The sequence below is a fragment of the Sardina pilchardus genome, chromosome 1, assembly GCF_963854185.1.
Source record: "Sardina pilchardus chromosome 1, fSarPil1.1, whole genome shotgun sequence".
Taxonomy (NCBI): Eukaryota; Metazoa; Chordata; class Actinopteri; order Clupeiformes; family Clupeidae; genus Sardina; species Sardina pilchardus.
In genome coordinates, this window is record NC_084994.1 from 9,846,007 (window position 1) to 9,858,405 (window position 12,399).

General features: G+C 39.7%; 1 pseudogene; it reads left to right on the top strand.

The window, feature by feature from the left end:
• The first annotated feature begins 1,615 nt into the window (after positions 1 to 1,615).
• Positions 1,616 to 12,399, top strand: part of LOC134076331 (zinc finger protein 850-like) — a 769,162-nt pseudogene continuing 758,378 nt past the window's right edge.

Consider the following 12,399-nt stretch of genomic DNA (forward strand, 5'->3'; position numbering starts at 1 on the left):
TGAGAATAGACTCTGACTTGCAATAGACTGGGACTCAATTTATAAATGAGTGATAGGCGGGGTGCACACACACACACACACACACACACACATATACACAGACAGCACAGATAGATACACACACACACACACACACACACACACACAGCACAGACACACACACACAAATAGACATACACACACTAGCACGCACACACACACACACACACACACACACAAAGATCTACATCTAGCATCTAAAATAATACAGCTTCCCACCCCCAGCCTCACTGATGCAAATGACACAGCCATCACACGCCTTGCCCGCACCATGGCAAGCAGCCCTGACCATCCCCTGAACCGGTTTTTCACTCCACTCCCATCTGGCCGCAGATACAGAGCCCTGGACTGGAAAAAAGCACACTTTAAGAAAAGTTTTGTACCTTCAGCCATCACTGCACTTAACAAACTCCGGTGACAATAATCCATCCCCTCCATTCTTTTCTGGTTATGTTGTCTGCACTGTCCACTTTTGATTGCACTGTGTTGATGAGGGAGGGGAACTGGAGGGATGGGGGTATGTATGGTATAGGGTGTGTATGGTATGGTGGGTGTCATATTATATGTTATATGTTATATGTTATATGTGATGTGTGATGTGTGATATGTTATATGTATGAGATGTATGTTACATCAAATGCTGCCATCTTTTATGGATGAAATGACATGTGAAGAAGAATATCCTTTATAGAACAATAAAGACTATCTACTGTACTGTATCTATCTACAGTATCTATCTACAGCACACATCCAGACACACACACAGCACACATCCACACACACACACACACACGCACACGCACACGCACACGCACACGCACACACACACACACACACACAAACACAGCACACATCCACACACGCACACACACACACACACACACACACACACACACACACACACACACACACACAAACACAAACACAGCACACATCCACACACGCACACACACACACACACACACACACACACACACACACACACACACACACACACACACACACACACACACACACACACACACATACATACACACAAACACACACACACACACACACACACACACATAAATACACACACACACACACACACACAGCTCCGCCCCTCCCTCCTTCAACCGAATCTGCCAACACTGCCAGCTGTGGAAACATTTTTGTCAGTCACTGAGTGGGAGTTCTCTAACGAGCTGAAGAGAGTCTGATCATGTCTGGACCTGATCGTATCTTAACAGACAACTTATTGAAATATAGGGAGCAGCGAACTTGAAAAGTCTCACTACACAGTAACGTTGGGGTGACTTCCTGTGGTTCACTGTATAGACAAATGGTGGATTAGACCAGAGCACCATTGGTCATGTAACAATTAATGTTGTTTTCTAGTATTTATCTGTTTTTTTGGTAGCTCCTATGGTAACCTGGAGATTACTTCTGATGATCAGTTTTGGTGTGCTGTGTCCCTCCCTCCCTCCTTCCCTCGTTCCCTCCCTCCCTCCCTCGTTCCCTCCTCCCCTTGTTCCCTCCCTCCCTCAACCGAATCTGCCAACACTGCCAGCTGTGCCAGCTGTCAGTCGGCTTCAGTCGTCACTGAATGGTCCACACCTGCTCGTAGGTAAACAGACATCATATTGAAAGATCTCAGTGTGAGGGAGCGGCGAACTTGAAAAGTCTGACTACACAGTAACGTTGGGCGACTTCTTGAGTCTACAAAGTTGACTAAAGTGTATTCACTGTAGACATATGGTGGATTTAGAGCACCATTGGTCATATAACAAGTAATCTAGTATTTTAAAAAAAGGCAATCTATGGGGGGGTTTTGGTCGCTCTTACGATAACTTCTGACATGATCATCTTTGGTGTGCTGGGAGCATGGATCTTGGACTGCCGCTGAGCCCTGGCGACAGCGCTAACGTGACTGAAAGCCTGAGAGTGGTGGTGAAAGAGGAAGATATCAAAGAGGAGGAATATGATCATGTGAGTTCATTACATGATGAAGAAGAAAAGCCTGTGGTGGAGCTTCACTGTAAAACTGAAACGGACATTGAAACCGAAGTCGCAGAGTCTTACAGCCTGAGAGTGGTGGTGAAAGAGGAAGATATCAAAGAGGAGGAATATGATCATGTGAGTTCATTACATGATGAAGAAGAAAAGCCTGTGGTGGAGCTTCACTGTAAAACTGAAACGGACATTGAAACCGAAGTCGCAGAGTCTTACAGCCTGAGAGTGGTGGTGAAAGAGGAAGATGTTAAAGAAGAGGAATATGATCTTGTGATTTCATTACATGATGAAGAAGAAAAGCCTGTGGTGGAGCTTAACGGTAAAACTGAAACGGACATTGAAACCGACGTTGCGGACTCAGACTACAGCGGTACAACGACTCACAGTGAAACACTACAGACAACCGTGAAGACTGAAGTGAAGAAAGAAGATGATGAGCAAGAGAATGATTATCTGGTGGAAAGTAAGTCCTTTCAGAATATCATGCGTCAGCAAGACATATAGGGAAAAAAAGATGAGGCGAAGTGACAAAGGTATTTATTTATTTATTTCGGGGGTGGGGGCATTTTGCAAAAAAGGCCAGGGTTTTTCAAAGTGGGTGCCATGAAGCATGCTCAGGGATGCTGCAGAATAGTCCAAGGCTTGATCATTTAAACATATATATTTTAAAGAAATTAGCCATAATATAAATGTCAAAATGCAGCTGTGATAGAGGTACAGTCGTTCTAATGGACTTTAGTTGAAGGACCTGTTCCTGATATTTCTGTTTCATTATATTTTCAGTTCAATAAGTTGAATTAAAGAGAATGGTTCATTTGAATAAAACAAAAAAAAAAAAAATAGATAAACCTCACCTTCTCATAGTAGTGCTATGATAACATAAGCAGTGCTCTGTTCTAGAATCTTTGGTTTCTACTGCAGCCTGACAGGGAAGCAACACCAGGCATGTGACTGAAGCGTTCCTTTCCGCTACACCCTCTGCTGAAGATATGTCAGTTCCATTTTAAAAAAACAAAACAAAAACAAACATTCACTAAGCCTCACCCAACCTGTTTAAGAGGAAGTTAATGTACATAGGGGTCATTCCACGCCAAATCAACCAGAGCCCACGCACTTGCGTCTCAAAAAAATCTGAAAAAAATACCATGTGTGCCTATGTTACCCAGGAGACACTCTGTAAAATGTTTTTGTGCTAAGATCAATACTTTTCAAGTAACAGCCAGTTTTACAGGGGGAGGGGGGTGTCAAATTTGTTCTACCTCTTTTTTTTGTCAAAGTTCACAAGCTCATTGCTCAAGAACTAGAATCTGTAGGAGGCTCACATTTTGCAGGCTGGTGCATAAATAGGAATAGTATGCTGTAAAATCACCACGAGTAGTCTGGATGATCCTGCATGGTCATAGCAGTCCCTCAAAGTTGATCAAAATATTATTGGAGTTCTTGGCTGGGTTCTGTTTAGGCTTACAGAAGACATATTTTTACTCAACATAGGCTCTTGATTTTTTTTCTCTTATTGAGATCAGTAGAAACACTCTCCGAAAAAGCAATGAAGAGAAAAGAAAATCCATCAGGGACTGAACAGCAGACCTCACAAGTTTGAAAAATAATTTTGGATCTCATATTCAGAGCACCCTAACACCTTGTGGGAATATACAAAGATTTTTTAAATATTTTTTTCGTTAATCTGCATTACCTCTTCTTTTTAAAAACACCAATTTGACTTGTCTTATGCGAATCTTTCTTTTTCATTTTCCACCCTAAACATGGACAAAATGCACCATTGAGATCAATATGTTTTGTCCCCACCCGGCAATGTCAGTGATTCAGTGATTTTAGTGGCACCTAGTGGTTACTCTATACAAAACAAATCTCTCAATAGATCTCTATGGTGCATTTTGCCCTTGTTCAGGGTGGGAAATGAAAAAGAAAGATTTGCATAAGACAAGTCAAATTGGTGTTTTTAAAAAGAAGAGGTAATGCAGATTATAGAAAAAAATATTTAAAAAATCTTTGTATATTCCCACAAGGTGTTAGGGTGCTCTGAATATGAGATCCAAATTTATTTTTCGAACTTGTGAGGTCTGCTGTTCAGTCCCTGATGGATTTTCTTTTCTCTTCATTGCTTTTTCGGAGAGTGTTTCTACTTATCTCAATAAGAAAAAAAACCCAAGAGTCTATGTTGAATAAAAATGTGTCTTCTGAAGGCCTAAACAGAACACAGCCAAAAACTCCGATAAAATGTTGATCAACTTTGAGGGACTGCTATGACCATGCAGGATCATCCAGACTACTCGTAATGATTTTACTGCATACTATTCCTATTTATGCACCAGCCTGCAAAATTTGAGCCTCCTACGGATTCTAGTTCTTGAGCAATGAGCTTGTGAACTTTGACAAAAAAAAGAGGCAGAACAAATTTGACACCCCCCTCCCCCTGTAAAACTGGCTGTTACTTGAAAAGTATTGATCTTAGCACAAAAACATTTTACAGAGTGTCTCCTGGGTAACATAGGCACACATGGTATTTTTTTCAGATTTTTTTGAGACGCAAGTGCGTGGGCTCTGGTTGATTTGGCGTGGAATGACCCATAGTGCATTTCATACAGAAAGGTACGGTGGATGACAGGTGCAAACGACGTGCAAGTTGTGAAAACAAAATCAACTGCAAATCAAAACACGCGCAAATAGACAAAACACAAACGACTTAGGAAAACATCTTCATCTATGGCCCCGTTCTCACATACACGGGTATCTTGAAAAACAGAGACTTTTCCCTTCGTTTGTGCCTTTCGTGTACACACAAACGGCGATTTCGCCTTTGAATACGATTCTTTCTGAAAACTCTGGCAAAAGTGGAGATTTAGGAAAACTCTCGTTTTGCGTATGAATGTGAACTGAGAAAAATGAAGACAAACAGAGTTTTAGGCAAGCAACGTGCCTTCTAGGCAGCCAACATCACAGTATGTGGTAGTACTTGCATCTGCGCAAAAGGTGTGGCCAATGTTTGCATTTTCATTTGGTTAAGGTGATCATGGATGCATTCAGTAGCAGTGCGAGTAGCAGTCGCAAAATGTAATGTAATATTAATGCCAACCCTTTTAGTTTTTTTTTTTTTGCATTTGCAAATACAGTTGAAATGAGACATGGAAGGGATTTGTTGATGTTGTTACTATTTTCGGGATTCTAATTGGCTAACGTGGGCTCGAACTTCTTGTTACACCACTACCTACAGGTTTGGCATGCTCTTGACGGCATATGCACAGGTTAGTGTCAACGAAAACTTTTCTGAAAACTGACAAGTGTGCACAATGTTATTTTTGAAAACGGAGGGAAGGAAATATTTGTTTATCAAAATACGCCTCAACTCGTTAACATCATTTAGAAAATGCACTGCAAATTACATGCATTTACATTTACATTTCAGAAACGAGCTGCCAATTTACAACACATGCAATTCAGAAACGTGCTCCGAAAACGAAAACACAGACAGAAACAGAAACACACCCAAATCAGAAAACACATTCCGAAACTCAGAACAAAACTGAATTGTGGCTTAGGATTGGAATTCTGTATTAGCCTACTGCTCTAATTTAACAAAACCTGTGTAACGTGTCCTCAACAATCATTGTTGCTAAAAAAGTTTCGAAGTCAAATGATAAATATTTTTTTTGTTTATGCAACTCTCGGAGATTGAACCACTGATTTGTGAACTCCTTTGTTACCACTCTCTAGTGTAATTCTGTTGACATTAGCAGCGTTCATGAAGTGTAGGCGTTATCCAATTAACTGCTATAGCCTGATTGATGTTGCAAATTTAATTTCAGCGGAACAAAACAAACGTTCAACAAGTTCGACGAGACGAGTGCAGTGAAATTGAAGGCTATCCCTCTGTCCAACAACAAAATTGCTACAGTAGACGCATAGTTGACATGTCTCGCGATCTCCAACAACAACTGCTTGACAGTCAAACATTTACGTTTTGCCTTGCAAGCGGACAGGCCACTGACAGTTACAACGATTGTTTACTTATATCCGCTTTGTTAATTCTTTGACAATGAGTGAAGATATTCTGTTCTGCAGTATGTCAAAAGTAGGGCCACTGCTGATGAGCTGTTCAACATTCTCATTATCAATTACCTGGCAGAACATGACATCAAATGGGAAAAATGTGTGGGACTTTGCTCGGATGGCGTGTAGACGATAGGAGGGAAAAGAAATGCCCTACAGACCCTAATAAAGAGGGTAGCGCCCGATGTGATATGCATGCCATATCTTTCTGATGGCGGTTTCACGAGTAAATCAAACGAGAGTAATGGTAGCCGAAGCTATAGGATATTATTATTTGTTTGTCACTTCTTCTGTTTTTATAATACAAAAGGATCGATGTGTTTGGTATCAATGGAAAGCTCTGTTTCTCCTCTTTCGTGTCATGTCTGTGCGATGCCAGGTCCGCGTGTAATTCAAGCGAGAGTTCTGGAAGCGCGTGTGAATGCAGAGCAATATAGACTGCAAATATGATATACTTTGATTTAACTTCATGGTTTTATTTTATTTTCATACTTGATTGTACAGACAAGTGTCTAGTCTCGTTGGAAAGCCCCGGTTCTGCTCTTTCGTGCAATATAGGTCTCATGTCGCTGTGACTAATAATCACGGAGCAATGTAACAAAGAAGAATGGGTGTGTTTTTTGACGCACTTTGCGTCCGTCGTGCTCATAGGGTTGATTTCATGATTTTTTTAAATTTTCTTACTTGATTGTACAGACAAGTGTCTAGTATCATCGGAAAGCTCTACTTCTGCTCTGTCGTGCAATAAAGGTCTCATCTCGCTGTAACTAATACTCGTGGAGCAATGTAACAGAGAAGAATGGGTGTGTTATTTATTTATTTATTTTTTGCCCTGCAAGTGGGGGGGACGGATCGAGGTCAATCAGAATCCCCCCCCCCCCCCATCTGCGCCCCTGAAAATGCTGTCTGGCTGCCTTTCAGTGTCCTTTTCATCTTTTCTGCCCGTTAGTATGCACGTGTCAGTTTTGTCCAACCATTCATCCCAGCAACGGCGCAAAATAGTAGGTTGGGTAATACCAAGTAGTTAGTGAGCAGGGGGGTATACATTACAGAATATTTAAAACATGATACTATCTTGCTGGCAAATTAAATGAATAAAGAAAACAAACAAAAGTTAATTCAGAATATTTCATATTTAGTTTAATCTGAATGATTTGATATTGGGGGGGTTATATAACCTGGGGGGAGGGTTATATCATGATTCCCATAACCCCCCTGCAAATTACGTGCATGAAGATGATATATGTTTTCTTGTTAATGAGAAGATTTCTGAATGTTTAAGGAGCATTTTTACGACTATTAGTTCATTCTGGTGATGAAAGTTATTTAATTATTACATTGAATGATTTCCGTCTCCATAAGGCGTTTGATGTCCAAACAGCCTATGGTCCTGGTGCTAAATACATTGTCCCTGTGCATGAAATGCAGTCAATAAAATGAATTAAATAAATGGTTTAGTTTAGGGTTTCTCAACGGGGGCGGTACCGCCCCCCAGGGGGCGTTCGGACATTGTTGGGGGGCGGTGTGGACGAGGCAGAATTGAGGGGGGCGCTCGGGCTCAAATGGGGGGCGTGAATCACTGTTATTCATCTCGACTTTTGAAGCCTCTGACAGTGACTACACATACAGTGTACATTTGAATTTTGATTAAAACGATGTCTTTGTGCAAATGATTGAACTGATGTCAATGCTACATGCTACTAGTTCTCAAATATGGGCCGCAGACCGGCACCGCTCCGCAACGTGAACACTGCAGGCCTACGGAGCCACATAGTGAAATTATTCCCGGCGCTTCGTCTGATTTGCAACTGATCAAGCAATCGCGGACCGACAGAAAAAGAAAACAAACCTTTCTTCAATCAGGAAATACTCGCTAGTTTGGCGTCTTCAAACATACAGGCATGCAATTAAGTAGTGGTATGAGCGTGCATTCAATGCATGCATGTGCACGCTTACGCGAGAGAAACTGAAACCACTCGATAAGAGCGTTGGTAGCAAAGCTCGGCTGCAACCGGTTGGAAGGCTATTTAATTATATAACAACATTTAATAGAACGACGTGGATTCCTCCAACGTCCATAAAAACATAGCAGAGACTATAATACAGTCGAGTATTGAGTATTGTTTTGCCAAATTTGAATACAACATGGCCAAAAGCTATTGAAGCATATCTTCCTGTTTAACTCCAAATCAGTGATTTATGCCTATCTGCTCGGTCATTTACCATACACAAAGTTGGTGTTGTGTTTCCTGAATCCTTACATTAAAAAAATAAGGTTATTAAAAAAACATGTCCGTTTTTTTCATTTGCCTACCAGTGTATGATGCTTGCATGAGGTAAACATCCAAAAAACAATGGCACCCATATAATTGCTGTTGTTTTGAGAAGTTTTCCATGCAATCATTATGCAACCATGCAAAAGCAATGCAACTTGTAATTATATTTTACATTAGTAAAGCAGTCCAATGATGTGCATGTTTTCACCAACATTTTGTGAACAATGTTAGCAATGCTGATTGTTTTTAAGTGCATATACAAAATAGCATAACAATAATTGTGATAATTGAATGTTCATAATGTTAATTTGATACTTAATTCCGTTTCTACAACATAGGTTTCATTACTCATAAGAAACTTCTGTTTAGTTTTTTTTGTATTTTTTTTTTTTACCAAAACTCAGCGACACTTTTTTGCCTGTAATATTTAGTGTTTTTTTTTTGGGGGGGGGGGGGGGCGTTAAGAGGATCATCAAGAGGTTAGGGGGCGTTTGTCCAAAAAAGGTTGAGAACCACTGGTTTAGTTTTTGCATTTCTTCATTTAATTGTATCATAATAGCAGTATGAGTATCCATTTTGATTTCTCAATGCAATTTTGGTGTTGCCTACCCTGCACGAGGTTGTACTCTATATGAGGAGTTTATTTTCAAAAAACTGACGAGTTAATTATGAAACACTAATTTGTGCTCTGTGGAGAGCTTGGTGTTATAAAATGTACACTATGGCAAGTGTTAAGTGTTTACATAATTTATATAAACTCCACTATTATAGTGTTGAAATTAACACTCATAGAGTGAAATTAACGTTCATTTGTGATTCGTGATTTACTGTGCAGGTGAATCAGAACACCCGAGCACAGTGCAACACCAGAGCCGTGGACAGAACGATCAGCTCAACCTGCAACCGAATGGAGGAACGTACGACTGCACCGTCTGCAGCAAGAGTTTCACGGCCCTGAGAGATTTGGAGAAACACCAGAAGACACACACTGTTACTAGTCAAAGCAGACAACAGCCAAAGAAATCTTATCAATGTACCCACTGTGGAAAAAGTATTACTCGCATGACAAATCTTAAACAGCACATGCTTACACATACTGGAGAGAAGCCTCATAAATGTGCCCATTGCGGAAAACCGTTCACAAAACCCTCACAACTTAAACTTCACATGCTAATACACACCGGAGAGAAGCCTCATATTTGTGCCCGCTGTGTAAAAGCGTTTTTAACATCCACAGAACTTAAACGCCACATGCTTACACATACTGGAGATAAGCCTCACACATGTGTTCAGTGTGGAAAAGGTTTCTCACTATTGCCAAATCTTAAAAGACATCTGTTAATACACACCGGAGAGAAGCCTCATAGATGCGCCCAGTGTGGAAAACATTTTACAGGACTCTCAGTACTTACACTTCACATGCTTACACATACCGGAGAGAAGCCTCATGAATGTGCCCAGTGTGGAAAAGCGTTTTCAACCTCCCCAAAACTTAAACTTCACATGCTTACACATACCGGAGAGAAGCCTCATAAATGTGTCCAGTGTGGAAAAGGTTTCACGCTACTGTCAAATCTTAGAAGACATCAGCCAATACACACTATAGAGAAGCCTCATAAATGTGTCCAGTGTGGGAAAGCGTTTTCATCATCCCCAGAGCTTAAAGGTCACATGCTTACACATATTGGAGAGATGCCTTATACATGTGTTGAGTGTGGAAAAGGTTTCTCAGCATATTCAAAACTTAAAAGACATCTGTCAATACACACTGGAGAGAAGCCTCATAAATGTGTCCAGTGTGGAAAAGCGTTTTCAATATCATCAACTCTTAAACGACACATGCTCATACACACAGGAGAGAAGCCTCATAAATGTGCCCAGTGCGAAAAAGCGTTTCTAACATCCTCAGAACTTAAACGCCACATGCTATCACACAGACAGAAGCCTCGTGAATGTGTAGAGTCTTCTTTTATACATTTCAACTCTTAAAACACACATGATATCGCTCACTGGACATAAGTCTGAAAAATGTGCCCTGTGTGAAAAAGAGTTTAAATTATCCAAACATCTTAAATACCAAATGCTTACACGTACTAGACAAAAGCCTCGTTGATGTGTCCAGTGTGGAAAGCCATTTCAACACTCCAAGATCTACAGTACAACACCTTACACACACTGGGAGAGAAGCCTTATGCATGTGCCCAGTGTGGGACAGGTTTTAATTTCTTCATCAACAGCTCTGATGAGAAAAAACATTTAAAAGAGTGAGATCTTAACCCCGCAAGGATTTGAAAAAAACTATTTCACAGCTCTCTGCGAGTTTTTGTCCTAAAAATATAGAAAACACTTTTTTAAAAGAAAATGTATCGATGGCCCTTTGTGAAAACAATAAAAGAAAATCTTAGGATTTATACACTTAGCTTTCCTTTATTGTATTCTTTGCTGGTTTGTTTGTTTCTCTGTTTGTATTTGTATTTGTATATTTTCCTTCTACGATGTAAAGCGAGTTCAAGTTCAAGTTCAATAAGTTAAATTTGAACTTGGGTTAGAGAAAGGTGCTATACAACTTATTATTATTATTATTACTTGTTGTTGTTGTTGTTATTGTTATTGTTATTATTATTGTGTATGTAAATATGTGACCCTGCAAAGCGTATGTAAATATGTGACCCTGCAAAGCAACACCAGTCGCTTTGCACTCGATGCTATATTGAGAAAATCCATAATAAACAAATGTTAGGGATAAAATGTTGAATTTTATGTTTTTACTTAATTCGACAGTATACAATCTACTCTTTCATATTGTGAACAAATTTCATGAAAAAACAGAAGTTTTGACTCTTATACCCGGTGACGATTCAACACATTAGCAGTCATTCCTGTTGTTCACGCCGCTCTTCTGGCATGTTGTAATGGGAGAACCATGTCAACTTTGAATGTGGTAATCTTAGCGATAGTTTTTCAAATATCCTCGATATACATTTTGTTGGAAAGCTTAGTTTATGGCCATTCATGTGAGCACAATAACGTAATTTTGTAAATTTTACCAAAGCGACTGGTTTCGCTTTGCAGGGTCACATATGTGATGTATATATGAAGAGCTCTTTTCCGAAACACTATAAATCCATTTTTTTGTAATGAAGTTGCGATAAGTCAACTGACGAGCACGAACGAAAAGGAAAGACAGGGGAACAGATTGCTAAAGTAATTCCACAGGAAATATTGTTATACTGGGTCATTCCACCTCAATTCAACGGATTTTAGAGAAAATTTCTGCTTGACCATCTCAGATTTGCTTCAAACTTTTACCATCTAAAGAGTAACCATTTAAACTAACTTAGCCAAAATATTAGATCGGTATACCTAATACATCCAGAGAAAAACGTTTTTGAACATGGTACCCCCCTTCTGATTTTTGGCACATTGGCGCCCTCATCTAAATCTGCAGCAAAGTTCAGATGTCATTATCTCAAAAAGTGTTCAAGCTAAAGACTTCAGATTTTCTGTGAATAATGATTGCTACCTATAGATTCCACATATTCATTCCTAAGTCGTATGTGTTGACACTGACTGTGTTTCAATCTTGTGAAATCAGAAGAAAAATTGCAGATTTCTTTCACACCCCCACATTGGGTGCCCCATTACACAATTTGTAAACAAAATGTTTGGCAAATGGTTATGTCTCTCTACAGAAGTGTTTAAGCTGTCTTTGAAAAAGTAATGAAGAGGTGTCTATATTGCTTTTTTGTTGGAAGTATTGTAACACAAAACTGAAAAACAATCAATTTGGATAATATTGTATCTCCCCATTACAGAGGTATGACAAGCTATACCAATGAATTGAACACATCTCCAGAAAGAGTATGGAATGGGCTTTCAGACTGTGAAATTTCAAGATGGTATTATGGCTATGGTTATTGAAATGTTATTTTTGAAATATTGGTCTACTATAACAACACATTGCTGATATCCATGAACAGTGACATCTAGTGGCATTAAATGGTGACAGCAGCAATTTATT